Source organism: Leptidea sinapis, chromosome 33 (genome assembly GCF_905404315.1).
Source record: "Leptidea sinapis chromosome 33, ilLepSina1.1, whole genome shotgun sequence".
Taxonomy (NCBI): Eukaryota; Metazoa; Arthropoda; class Insecta; order Lepidoptera; family Pieridae; genus Leptidea; species Leptidea sinapis.
This window is the reverse complement of record NC_066297.1, coordinates 7,008,493-7,023,378: the sequence shown is the minus strand read 5'-3', so window position 1 is coordinate 7,023,378 and position 14,886 is coordinate 7,008,493. Positions and strand designations below refer to the sequence as shown.

The 14,886-nt window shown below is 34.1% G+C and overlaps 1 protein-coding gene across 7 annotated transcripts in view; it reads right to left on the bottom strand.

The window, feature by feature from the left end:
• LOC126974720 (fasciclin-3) overlaps window positions 1-13,945 on the bottom strand; it is a 128,949-nt gene extending 115,004 nt beyond the window's left edge. For all 7 annotated transcript variants that reach the window (XM_050822313.1, XM_050822314.1, XM_050822316.1 and 4 more), the window contains exon 1: window positions 13,771-13,945. The gene's annotated coding sequence lies outside the window, so the exon portion shown is untranslated. The remainder of the gene's footprint in view (window positions 1-13,770) is intronic.
• Between the last annotated feature and the right edge of the window lie 941 nt (window positions 13,946-14,886).

Below are 14,886 nucleotides of genomic sequence, written 5' to 3'. Positions count from 1 at the left end.
AAAATTTAAACGGTGCTCTGACAAATGATTCGTCGAAGGACAAAACCGTTCTAAACCGGTTTCGGTTTAAATAAACTTTATTCTAATGAAGACGTATCGTCACTTACCTAAATGATAGATTAGAATTTAACAATTAAAATGGTAAGTAAAGATACAATTTTATACAAGTATGTACATGTTGGTAGGCCCCCCCACAAGATGGACCGACGATCTGTTCAAGATTGCCAGAATACGTTGGATGACCAGCGCAGGACCGATCGTAGTGGAGATCTTTGGGGGAGGCCTTTGTCCAGCAGTGGACATATTCCGGCTGATGCTGATGTAAATATTGTTAAAAATATTAATATAAGCAAAGACACAAAGCTAACATTTTATGTCACTAAAATGTTTCATAATTGTTGTTCAATATATATCTTTGAGTGTCTCTTTAAAAAAAGTCAATATTTAGGCATTTCTTATTTTTTTTTTATGTAATTAAGGGACGAGACGAGCAGAACCTTCAGCTGATGGTTTTGATACGCTCTACCCATTACAATGCAGTGCCGCTCAGTTTTCTTGAAAACCCCAAAAATGATGAGCGGCACTACAATTGGACGTAGTTATGCAGAAAGGACTCAAACCACACTTTGGAAATAAGTTAAGTATGTATGTAAAAAATGAGTTAAGTATGCCATCATACTCCTGAAGGTCGAATCTGTCATGTAGTGAAAACCCTATTTTTAAAATGTATAGGTACTGAAACTGTTTTTTTATTGGATATTTATATGGTTAAGTTTAAAGCTGAAACTTGAAATTACTATAACTCAAAAGTGCCTTTGTGTGGCTGGAGTCGTTACTGCTTAACTACATCCAATTGCGCTCATCACCTTCAGATGTTAAGTTAATTTGCCCAGTAATTTAAATAGCTACGGCGCCCTTCAGACCGAAACACAGTAATATTTATACATTACTACTTCACGGCAGAAACAGGCGCCGAGAGTAGGGTCAATATATACGTTTGTTATTAATATTCAAAAATGTCTTACTTGTAAACGTTAAGTGTAAAGTTACCTACTCCAAATGTAAAATTACTTCTCCCTGTCATGTAATTCTGTAGTTACAAAGGTTAGATGTTGTGAGTTGAACAAAGCATACAAGATTTTATGACGATGCGTCACTCGAGCGGTTAGCTCAGTTGGTTAGAGCCCCGGCACGGAACGCCGGAGGTCGTGTGTTTTCTAAAATTTATTTATGTGTTAATCCTACAAGTGAGGGTTATCATTTTAAAAACATAACAAATTGTTTAGATGAAGACAAAAAGTTTTAAACTTGGAATAACTTTACTTCGCGTTTATTATTAACACAGTGTGTGTTCAAACCGCTCTAAATTACAAGCTTCCTCCAGGCTATTATTGGCTGTAAATCTACGGAACCGCCATTTAGGAGCCCGTAGGATTATCCATACCTGGTGCGGGTTTATTAACCAAGATAAGCCCATAAGCCCTGTTGCTATTATTATACCTTTGGGGTCTACCAAATATAACAAAGCCTACAAAATATTAAGGGGTATTTTATGTGTTATCATTGACGTACAAAAAACAACCAGACTCACAATTACTGGGCAGAGTTTTCGTTCAGTTGTGTTTCGACCGCGCTTTGAATACAACGCCACGCAATGACAGTGTTCAGTGAAAAACTGACTAGATAACAGCATATCCAAACCTAAAATGGAAAGAGTGTCGTATAAACTCAGCTACGTAGTCTAAGCGAAACCTATGTACGCAATATCTCTGGACTTCGCTGGAACGTGAAGCCGTTCCCCTTTCATCCCCTCGCGCTCGCCCTGTTGCGTCAGTACGGTTTGCAGTGTCATTACTGTTCGGTAAATTTTCGCTGTTAATAGTTCTGTAGTTTCTGTTGTTCTATGTCGCTATAATAGTACTGCCAGAAAAATAAATACTTTTGTTATTTAACCCAGATTCTTTAATAATTTTTTTATCATTATAATAATAATTATCAATATCACAACACCTTTATAACAATCTGTTATACTGAAAAAATAAATCGTTTTTTATTTATTAATAATAATAGTCTAGTTATGCTTATTGTTTTGCACACCGTAACAAAACGACGATGTGACGTCATCGACATCAGGTCCTGAGATAATATACTTTTTCCCATAAAAACAAGCCTGCAACTCCACCGGAACCCGAAGGATAACTAAATTGATTCGTACAGACATGTTACTTGCATTTGAAAGGGCTGTGTTAATTTTACTAATTGTTTTGTACAGTTCAAGTAACGGAGTACTGGCTTCTGAAGACGTCATTGTTTAAAGCTAGCTAGAAAGGCTTTTTAGGATACAAAGCCGGAGATTTTAAGACGAAACATTAAATTCATTCGGAACAATTTTTCCATACAAACGTTCTAGATTGTTCTGTCGTTGTTTTATATTACTAGATCAATATTCTTTTCAACTAAATTAGTTCCCTGTAAAGTAGGTTTAAGGATTATAGTTTTAATTACAAATGTATAATTTTTATACTTTTTCCTTAGATAATTTATACGTCTAGCTGGAGTTTCTTGCTGTTAGACAACCGATAAAAACAGGCCAGGATTATTAGTTTAGTGTGCGTGACAAACTATGTCTTACATCGCGATTTTTATGACACTTTGTGTTAGTATGCGTGGGTTTTTGAAAATAGAGTTTAGTTCTAAACTAATTTTATTTTCGACGTTTTCACAGCTGTTGTAGCATAAGACGGCATTACTTGCCAAATTTCATAGCTCAAGTCAACGGAAAATACCCTTTAAACTTTTAATTCACTTGAAAGTGTCGAAATATACGTTTTTTGCGGCATAAACGTCATTATGTTTACGTTAACTCAGAAGTTTGATTTTATTCACAGCTTCAAGAGACTGTAGACTTGAGTATTGAATTGCTCGCATTGCCTATAGTCGCTTATTGTTTACTTCACATGTGATTGTGTAAATGTAATTATAGACAGAACAGTTTTCTTATAAGAGCATGCAAACTTTATAATGAAGTTAATTGTGAATACGATCTTGACTTATTCAAGACGTAGACGACACCATTTCAATTTAGAAGTCAAGTAAATAAAAACTTTTTTTTATATAAAGCAAGGTAGGTTATATAATATTATATTTAATGTAGGTAAACGACTATACACAATAAATTGCTATTATTTATGAAAACTTGTAAATAGCTATCTGCTGTATAATAGTATAATTTTTAATATGTATCTAGCTGTAAGTTTTCTAAAGTTGTAAAAGTAAAGTAAAAGTCACGCGTCCGCGAGGTATAGGGTCTTGACAGATAGACAGACGGACGGACGGGTCCAACAAAGTGATCCTATAAGGGTCCCGTTTTATTATTTTTGAGGGACGAAACCCAAAAAAAGTGGTGTGTGCTTAAAAGCTCACTTCATGAATCGAGATTAAAAATACGAAATAAAATTACTATTTTTTCTGTATTAAAAAGCAAATACAGTTAAATTTCATAGACGAGCGTAAGAGCTCGTTCAATACCCACAAAGTGCACATCAAAAAACTTTGTTCCTAAAAATAATTAATTACTTAACGTGCCACCCCTAACGGTTACAGGGTAAGCATACTAATTTCGTCCCAGCTCCGGTTCATTTGTCTTCCTTTAAGATAAAACAATTTTGCGTTCCCACGTCTTATATAATTCAGAAGGGTTGACTTGGCTTTTATGTTTTGCGCTGTTTTCTTGAGGATTATATGGATTTTTAGGATACTTTTTGGATAAAACTGTTAAGGCGTAAGGAAATATTCAAATGAGAGAAATGGGTTGAATATTCATGCTTTAGCGTTTTGAGAATAAGTCCAGTGGTCTATCTACACAGAATAGGTCAAATCTCTTTAAACTGTTCTCTGGGTATCTGTGTGTCATGTTTTTTTTGGATTTGAATGAGTAGATTTTTATTTATTTTTTTATATAAAATACAGGCCCTACTACTTGCTGACAATATAACTTTCTATATAAATATAAAAGAATTTTTAAAATTAGTTAAATAGTTTTTTAATGTGTCAATTACACACAAAACTACCTGTATCTTCTAAAAACTACTGGTTTGAAGGTCATGGAAAGGTAAAAATTCTTTTTGTTTATTTTCAAAAGCTATTTCATCCTTATTCTCCAATACCCCCCTATTTATGTCTCGCCTAGTATACGTATAATGCAGGTTACTAATGGGGGTAGATCGACAATGGTTTTTAAGATACATACATTTCTTTAATTAGATTTTAGCAGGGGCGTGCATTGGTTTTCTAGCAAGGTAGGCAATCTAGATTTAACTAGTCGTAGTTCCGTTGTTGTAGTCCGACAATACTTGGTTTTGAGATTTAAATATTGAAGTTGTATATCGAATATGCAATCAGTAGCTATTTACAATCTAGCGTAAGTAAAAATTTTTTGAGTGGATGTTCAATAAAAGTTTGTTTATAGAATTACAGAACTAAATTAAACTAAATCAACTTTAACACTAGTGCTATATTCATGTAGGTTCTTAACGAGGTAGGCACTGCCTAAATGCGTATATGGTACGCACGCCCCTGGATTTTAGAACACTAGGCTAATTAATCCATACACTTTTTAAAAGCCTATGGATTAATGGCTATAATGGTTAATGCGTAGAATAATCAACTATCGTTATTATAAGCTGGTAGTTCAGACCGGTCATGCTCACCTCACCTCACACAAGTGTGAGGCTCTTTTGCACAGGATGCCAGCTAGACTATGGGTACCACAACGGCGCAAGTAATGTGTAAACAATATTATGTTTCGGTCTAAAGGGCGCCGTAGCTAGTGAAATTAATTGGCAAACGAGTTTTAACATCTTATGTCTAAAGGAGACGAATTATTATAGTGCCACACAGAATTTTGGATTTTTCAAGAATCAGGGCACGAAGGCAGGGCGTATCAATAACCGTCAGCTGAACATCATGCTCGTCTTGTCCCTTATTGTCATAAAAAAACACGTTAATGCTTATCTAAGAATATAATAAATAATTATTGCTATTTTGGACTGCCCTAGTCAATTGTAGCGAATACAAACTCATTTCTACGAAGCAAAATTAGTATTATCTTATAACTATAGCCACACCAGTCAGGTAGAGATTACATGCTTCCGCTTGCCCCGGTCTTAACATAGTGCCCTGACTTCTGCTATTTCTTTCCTTGCCTTATAGGTACTATTGGCGCTCTAGACCTCGCTTTTTATATTTTTTTTCCGGCCGGTATATTATTTCATATAGCAGCTATGGATCCGTAAACCCGCACATCGAGGTCCTTTGAAATTTACACGAAAAGCTGACAGTAGGGGATGGCCGCGAGCGTTTTTCACAAGCTGTTAGCAATCTGTCTTACCACGACCTTCCGTTAGGACAGAGCGCTCGGCCAATATGAAGAGATCAGTTGGTAAGAAGAATGCCTGTTAGATCTTTAATTAGTGTTAATAGACTGCCTACTATACTGCCTACTGTACTATTCAAAGTAAGGTATAATACAAACTCATAGTCTTTCAGTTTTTATATAATAAATTTAAATTGAAAATAGTGTAAAACAAAAATATTTTATTGTAAAAAAAAGCATGGGGTGTAGAAGAATTATTTATTTTAATAATATCTTAAAAAGCACCCCACGCTTTTTTACAATAAAATATATTTTTTTTACACTATTTTCAATTTAAATTTATTTTCTATTTTTTAGTTGAATTTTATATAAAGCGTGCTTTTTAGTTTTTTTTTAACTTTTATTTATTTTTCATTTTTTAGTTACATTTTCTATAAAAGCGTATTTTTTAAACTATTAAGTACTTTAACATCAATTCCTGCCTCATCGACTATAGATGAAAATTATATAAATTAACAAAAATCATATTTTGCAAATTGAAAAATTGAATAATTTTATCAAATTAGTGTAATGTCATCGGTCCTCGATAAATCTACAAAGTTTGAACGAAAACTAGCCGTTTAAAGTGGGTCAAAATCGCGCCCAAAGAAGTCGGTTACAAACATACAGGTGAAGCTAATATAAAGCGTATAAAAACATCAAACATGAAATCACCAAAGTTTCGATCGTGTTGTGAACATCACACAACAACAGTTATAGCTTCACTTTCAACATATCTCGTCGATATCAGAGCTAATATACAATTACGTAGTCCCCTAACAAGACGTAACTGTACATTTACCCTAGACACAATGGTTCGCACGCGCGCAAAAACTACCGCATTGAGGAAAGTATTGAAACATGAAAGTTGGTAATTACATAACACTATCTTTCATACCGGGACTTGGTAGTAAAACTGGTTGGTACCTATATGCGTTTGCTTTAGTATTTTGTGGGTTGAAAAAATAAAAAAAACTATGTTCACAAAAACCGACTGAAAAGTGTCAAATAACTAACAATTTAATTTAATACACCTTTACCTTTAATATTAATAAAATACTATTATTTGTATTATTTTTTTTTTCTTTTTATTGTCAGTTAATAATTATAATATATAATCAAACTGAATGAAAACTCCAAAAAAAGCCGTTCACAAAAAAACAATTATATCATCGAGGTAAACAAACATTTTCATAAAATGAAAACTACTGAGCCAAATTATATAAAATTTTTATGGGACCAAATGGCATCTATTCTGCATCGAACTAAAGATTACGTAAATCGGATAATAAATCTCAGAGTAATCGGAGTAAATACATAAAAAAATACCGATTGAATTGATAACCTCCCTCTTTTGAAGTCGGTTAAAAAATGGCGACCGTGAGTGGTTAGGAACCCGCCACTCTAGACTAGATACCGGGTTCAGATCCCGGTAGCTGTAATTAAATTTTTCCTCAGCTATTGTCTTTATAACACTCATGTTCATAGTGACATTTTTTTGCGATCATTGACTTTTGATTTGACAATACATTTTCAAAATGTAACGAAACTCTTTTGATGACTGTACAAGGAAACAATATGTTATGTTTTTAAAGTGATAACCCTTACTTCTAGGATTAATACACAAATAAGCTTTGAAAAACAAAATATTATGAACGGTGCGGGATTCGAATCCACCAACCAATTTGTTTTTCAAATTTTATTTGTGTATTAATCCTAGAAATGAGAGTTATCACTTTAAAAACATAGCATATTGTTTAGATTGCAAGAGCGACATCTCAAGTCAATTTCCTGCAAATATTGGGGTTGAGCAGGTTATCAACTGTAAAGTAGATCCTGTAGATGAAGCCCCAACCTGAGAGTTGAACAAAGCAAACAGAATTTTATAGCAAGGCGGTACTCGAACGGTTAGCTCAGTTGGTTAGAGCACCGGCACGGAACGCCGGAGGTCGTGCGTTCGAATCCCGCATAGTTCATAAAATTTTGTTTTTCAAATTTTATTTGTGTGTACAAGGAACTACAAATTTCAAATTTGTAATTCCTGTAAATATACAAATACTACAAAAAATTCAAAAGCGTCTCGAAAATCATTTACATATTAAATTATCTACTATGTGAGAGTCTCAATAATTTTTTTTAATATCAAAAATTGCACCCTCGTTAGTAAGGTCGCTTTCTCGATTGATGTCGATCACCGAGGGGTGATCGATGCACTATTGATATGTTTTTGCCTTATTGTGTGAATGGATCAGGAACAAACATAATTTTTTTTATTCCTACTACTCGGCTAAGTCAAGTTAGTAAGTCTTTTGACGGTCGATGTTTATGCTTTTACAACCAAGATCCCAGATAATGTTCAAAACAAATGTGTTACCGAAAGAATTGTTAAAATATGTTTTTGTGGTAAAGGTTACTATAACAAAAATGATCTTCTTAATGATACCACAGATTGGGAATGGCGAAAACGTTGATAACTTCAACTTATCTAAGTTGAACTATTTAACATTGAAATTGTTTAACTTGAGAGAATCTTCGGAGATTCTTTTTTGACACCACACATCTTTTTTTTTATGAAAATAAGGGACGAGCAGGACGTTCGGCTGATGGTAGTTGTAACGTCCTGCCCATTACAATGCAGTGCTGCTCAGGATTCTTGAAAAACCCAAAAAATTCTGAGCGGCACTACATGTGCGCACGTCGCCTTGAGACTTAAGATGTTAAATCTCATGTTCCCAGTAATTGCACTAGCTGCGGCGCCCTTCAGACCGAAACACAGTAATGCTTACACATTACCATCACGGCAGAAATAGGCGCCGTTGTGGTACCCACAATCTAGCCTGCATCCTGTGCAAAGGAGCCTCCCACTGCTAAATGTTTTAATAACCACACTAGAGGGACACCACACATCTCTTGTGAGATATCTTTATCTGGAACGTTGTGGTCATAAAGATTGGGTTTAATTGTTCATAACAGCTTGTAACGGTCCGACCTCGCGTGTTACTTTTGGCAATTGTAAATGGTGGGAACGTTGTATGCGTCATAACTGTATATATGTAACTGACCTATGTAAGATAGCCTACTCAAGGAAATCGACTTGAGATGTCGCTATTGTAAAACTAAAGCCGTCCACAAAAAAAACGGTACATCGTCCACTTAAACAATAACATTATCTACGTAAACATGAATGTACATGAAAAACTTCATAAAATGAAAACTACTGGGCCAAAACTATGTAAATTTTTATGGGACCAAATGGCAACTATTCCGCATCAAACTAAAGAAGAATCACGTAAATCGGTTCAAAAATCTCAGCGTAATCAAATATAAAAAAATAACTCCACCTTTTTGAAGTCGGTTAAAAACATGCAAAGTGATGTATGTTAAAAGTTTTTGCTTAGTTTTTTAAAACTACTATTTTTATTTTCTAGAATTAAAAACAGCATCGATTAATGTATATGTAAAGGGCTCGACTTTTTTCGTATATCGTAGTGTCTAATCAAACTGCGGCTGAATCCAAAAAGGCCGAGTTTTATAATTTTGGGTACCAACCATTATATTCAGTTTTTTTATCAAACGAACGTACGGGTCACCTGGTGTTAAGTGATCACCGCCGTCCACTTTCCCTTGCAACACCAGAGGAATCACAGGAGCGTTGCCGGCCTTAAGGATGGTGTACGCTTTTTTTGAAGGTACCCATGTCGTATCGTCCCGGAAACACCGTACAAGGAAGCTAATTCCACAGCTTTGTAGTACGTGGAAGAAAGCTCCTTGAAAAATACACTGTGGAGAAACGGCCCACATCATGATGGTGGGAATGATATCCTAACTTGTGGTATGTCGTGCGAAGGTGGAATTCGGCGGCAGGAATCTGGTGAAACAGCTCTTCGGAACACTCCCCGTTATAAATGCGGTAGAAGACACACAATGAAGCGACATCTCAACGCAATGCCAAGTGATCCAGCCGTTCACAGAGCACTGGGCCCCCGACAATTCGAGCTGCTCTGCGTTGCACGCGGTCAAATAGATTGAGCAGGGGTGCGACAGACCAGAGATGACGGCAATACTAATGTATTGGCATGTATTATAAAGTTATTTCTTTGTAGAAAGGTACACAAATACTCTCAAATACGCATTATTTTAGTGTTATAAATTATAATAGAGTGTACTCTAACTCTAAGTACACATAAATAGAGAACTCTATTTTAGAATACGGTTGGCAGCCCTAGGAGGTGAACGACCCTTCCGACGACCTATCTATTGTAGCAAAAGGGATGCCTGAATTATTCTCCTAAAAGATATTAGGATTTTCTTAAAAAATAATGTACTGTACCAAGGAGTTCTTACCCGTATATAAATACTCCTTATTATAAGGTTGGCCGAAAGTTAAAGAATAATAGTATTTTAAATCTGAATATTGACGCGGATGAGAAAAGAATCGAATAAGATAGATTAGAGAATGAAGTTAAGTAAGAATGGTCGGCCTTCAGACTAATATTTAATATTCATAAACATGTGTTAGACAGTAACGGCCTTACAAATAAAATTGGTATAAAGTTATAACTAAGCATAAACCAAGAATATGTAAAATGTTTACAAATAGACATTTTGCTTACGAATGGTTTGTTCGGACGTATAACGTTGCCCGCGTTTATTTGCTAGGCAGCTTGTCATTCGGAAACCTTCAGAATTATCATTGTATTGACAGTGTTGTCAACGATAATGTGATTTGTTCCTGTTTCGTCCCTCAAAGTTTCGGCCCACACAAAAAATTCTTGTTTCGCACCAGATTTAATTCCTGTTTCGTCCCGAAAATAAGAAAAATGAATAATTTACTATTTTATTCTTGTTTCGCCCCACTTTTTGTTCATTATTCGCCCCGGGTAGTAGTTTATGTGTTTTACAACATGTTTTGTACGGACAGCATACAAAATATTTTAAAGATCATATTTTTGACGATAAATATTATAAGTTATATTTAATATTTAAGTCATAAACCGTTTAGTTCATGCCCAATGAGCTGGCTAATGAGAGGTCATTGCTAGAGATTCATATTTTTGTGCCAAGTTTTATCGTTATACTTTTGAGACAACCTAAGACAGCTGTGCCGCAATCTGTAAGAACATAATATCCTGTAATAGGTTTATGAACACCTTTCATGCCATCGTTTGGTCTCGGGTAAACTATTGCTCTTATATATGTCTAGAATTTTGTTGTAATACACATTTTTTTTTCTGGCTGTACAAATGTAACATTTTAAAAAGTGGGACGAAACAGGAATAAAAATCAACGTGGGACGAAACAGGAATGTGGGACAAAAACCCGGGCCGAAACAGGAACAAATCGATAATGTATTTGCATTTTCTAGGTTTATCATCAGTTACAACTTTATACCAAGTTTATTTGTAAGGCCGTAAAAGTATAAGAATATAGATGTACCTACCAGAGAGATTACATTTTTTTATTCTGCAACGATTCCGCGTGTGAGGGAGGACTCACGCGTTAAAGTACCTATAGTCTCCAACAATGTAGGTAATATACATCGTAATATATCGTTAGAGTCAATAAGTATACAAGGGTCTTATCTTTAGGGTTCTAAACCTAAAGGCTAACCAACGGGATCTTATTTTTTTTATGACATAAGGTCTGAAGGGCGGCGTAGCTAGTGAAATGACTGGGCAAATGCGACTTTACATCTTATGTCTCAAGGTGACGAGGGTAGTTGTAGTGCCGCTCAGATTTTTTGGCTTTTTCAAGAATCCTGAACGCCACTGTATTGTAATGGTCATATCAATAACCATTTGTTGAACGTCCTGCTCGTCTCGTCCCTTATTGTCACAAAAAAAGACGATCCAACAAGCGTTTAAGAAATCTTTTGTGTAAACTAATACTAATTAAAAAACCGTCTTTAATATTTACAAGCAACGAAATCTAAGCGATATCAATTAGGACTTTTATCGAAATGTCAGTCTATTTGTCAGGACTTTTAAATTTACTAAACAGTATTACTTATCACGTCTCGTTTTATTACTAACATAATTCTGTTAGCACTATTCAAAGTCAAAGTCAAAAATATTTTATTGACATAAAATCAACAGATTGCTCGTCAACGTGAATCACCAAAAATACATGCTAATAAGTACACAAAAGTTTAAACATAAAATAATACGATCCATTTAAACATTACAACGCAGAATCATATTAAAATCCATAAAAAATAACAACTATAATACTATTCAATTCCACTCATAATATCGTTTACGTAATGTTTAATACTCTAATAAGCCGTCGACATAAATAATAATAAAGCCTTTATTAGAGTTAACAAAACATAAAAATTTTCTTACTAACTAATACACATACTATTCCTACTACTGCCTAAAGTCTGCGTTTAATAAAAGATTTAAATTTATATTTTATTGATAATTCAGATACACTTTAACTAACAACACTGTTTTGAGTTCAAAACTGCTTATCACACTCCGTAATGTCCAATACTGTACTAATTCTTTAATATATACCTACCAAAATATTTCTTTTTAAATATTTTCACAGTACCAATGTATCTACCTCTACGCTCTAATTCCCATTAAAATTGTTTTAACTCTACAGTATTGCGCATAATAGAACCGGTTTATAAAATGGCTTCGGTTTCCAAACTGTCGCGAATATTTTAACAATTAAAAAAACTAGTTTGATAAATATTTCCTGTTATCATTAATGAGGCACGAAAAACGCCGCGAAACAATTTTAATATCAAATTATATAAGGGAACTAACGCCTTTACTAATAAGTAATTGCAAAAACGAAAGAAGATAGATATATCCCTTATTGCTATAGCCTTACCAAGGAGCCTCTCCTTTGCACAGGATACCGGCTAGATTGTGGGTACCACAACGGCGCCTTTTTTGCCGTGAATTAGTAATGTGTAAGCATTATTGTGTTTCGGTCTGAACAGCACCGTAACTAGTGAAATTACTGGGCAAATGAGACTTAACATCTCTCAAAAGGTGACGAGCGCAATAATTGTAGTGCCGCTCAGAATTTTTGGGTTTTTCAAGAATCATGACCGGCACTGCATTGTAAAGGGCAGGGCGTATCGATTACCATCAGCTGAACGTCCCGCTCGTTATTGTCTTTAAAGAAAAGAACCAACAAGAGTATGGGTTGACTAATGATGAACTCCCATGCTGTCTTGCAACACCAGAGGAACTCGAGGAAAATTTCAAAGTCATCAGTTGAGTAGACTTGAATAAGTAACAAAGCAGCACACATTACGCCACAGACTAAAAAAACTTAAATTCGGTTTTCAACCTTTTTTAATAGATTTAGACATTCGTTAATTTGTCCAACAGTTGGCTAGTACAGTACATCACCAAAAACTGCAAGCTCTAAAAGTTGTTGGTTGCAACTCCATCGGCAACATTTTTTGATGTTACTGCAAGAACGAATTGTTGGTGGTGATTAACTACTAAACAATAAAAAAAAAATTGTCTATGTTGCGTCAAAGATCATCTAATGCCTCAGTTATAACGTAGTTATAGTTTTAAAGACAAGTTTTAAAATATAATTAGGCAGCCGAAACCGTGCCGTAACAAAATTTACCGTGAAAGGTTCTAGAAAGATAAAAGCCGGTTACTTAAAGCACAAAATATATTAGATCGGTTAACACTAATGCCGCACTACGCACAACAAAAACCGCAAAAGCATGGAAAGTTTCAATTCCTCAAGCTCAGAATGTACAACTTAAGTTGTTCTAGATACATCAACAACTGGAAACAATCTTCAGAGGAATTTAACGAGTTTAATGTAAAACGCAGTTAGACCTGTAAGACATTAATTATAAAAACGAACGAGAAATAGCGCTACAAGGAATACCAAAATACGCAATATATCTAATAACAAGATGTTACGATATTCATTGCTTTTACTTCCTTGTATGTAAGAAGTTACTAAACCCGTATAAAGAGTATAGTTTAATTGTGTATATTATAATCTTTCAGTATAGTCAGTAGTAAATGTTGGTACTTACTTATTCATTCGAGTTTCAAGAAATCGGTCATTCAGGATTAAATACGTGAGCACTATGTTGCTATCTTAATAATTTGAAAGTAGGTGTCACCAAAGATAAACAGATAAAATCCTACGTTCATATCAAATTGCATTTACAGTTATATAAAATAATAAATATGTAGGTAGGTCTTATCGAAGCAAACACTGACTACTTAGCATTAGCGAAAACTTAAAATACTCAACATATAAAAATTACTTAATTAAATATCTTGTTTAGAACAACATATTATTGTACTCAATAAATTTATGGACGGCTCAAATCTATAATAACAAAGAAAAAATATTACCTTTGATAAAACGATGAACAGAAATGAGTCACTTCACAGTATATTTTGAACTTTGAAAACGGTCCGAGAGCGTTATGCCACACCTCGCCACTTTCAAACCGGTTTATGGTCACGTCAAAAGTAGTCTTGTACGAACGAAACGAGCAACACCAACAAACACTGTAATCGTCGACGACAGACTGGCAGCGGCAAGCGTGGTAAAAGTTCGGGTGTTACCAGATGCCAAATGTTATTTTACCGTATAATTACCCCATTTTTGCTTTTTAATACAAGCGATCATATAAAGTTTTATAATTTTAACATAACCTCGTTAACTTCTACAGTCTTTTAGTTTTATATTAATTAAGTTTTTCATTCTTTTACAATTTTTTGTTATATTTTATAGTAATATCTGTACATCTTGCAAAAGTATAAGTGTTATCATCATTTCGTGAAGCTTTATACAATACTCACCCAAGGCTTCATAAGTATATGTATAATTCGCTTACATAATAGATAGATACATAGATAGACACTTTATTGCATACCATACAGACTCAAAAATAAAATTATAAAAAGATTTATAGCTTACATTAAACTAAACAACTTACAAAAACTAAAATTTATAGTGTCAATTAAATTAACATCTAATCGTTTAAAGCCTATTTATACTAGACAACCCTTAACATACTGGATACAATAAGTTTTTAAATCAAGTATCTTGAAATTAGACCCTTGAAGTAAACCTTTTAAAAATATATAATTATTACAATGGTTGCCGTTATTTTTACCATATTATTATCATTATTATAGCCACATAGATCTTAAAGAGTTATTTAAAGAACCACATATTCTAACTTAATTCTTTTGTGAAACAATAAGTCCTTGTCTATACAGCTTGTTAAATTTAATTTCAATGAAATATCAATAAATCAAAATTCAAAGCAGAAAAGTCAAACAATCTTTCAAAATAAGAGGCATTTCTTATGATTATAGTTTTATAATAATATTCAGACCGATTTGTTCTGTACGTAATAACGATGAACTGTGTAATATAACGGATACGCCTTAGATACATTTAAATACTCAAATTAAATAACTGATATCGGTATTATTTGTAACATACGAATTCTCAAT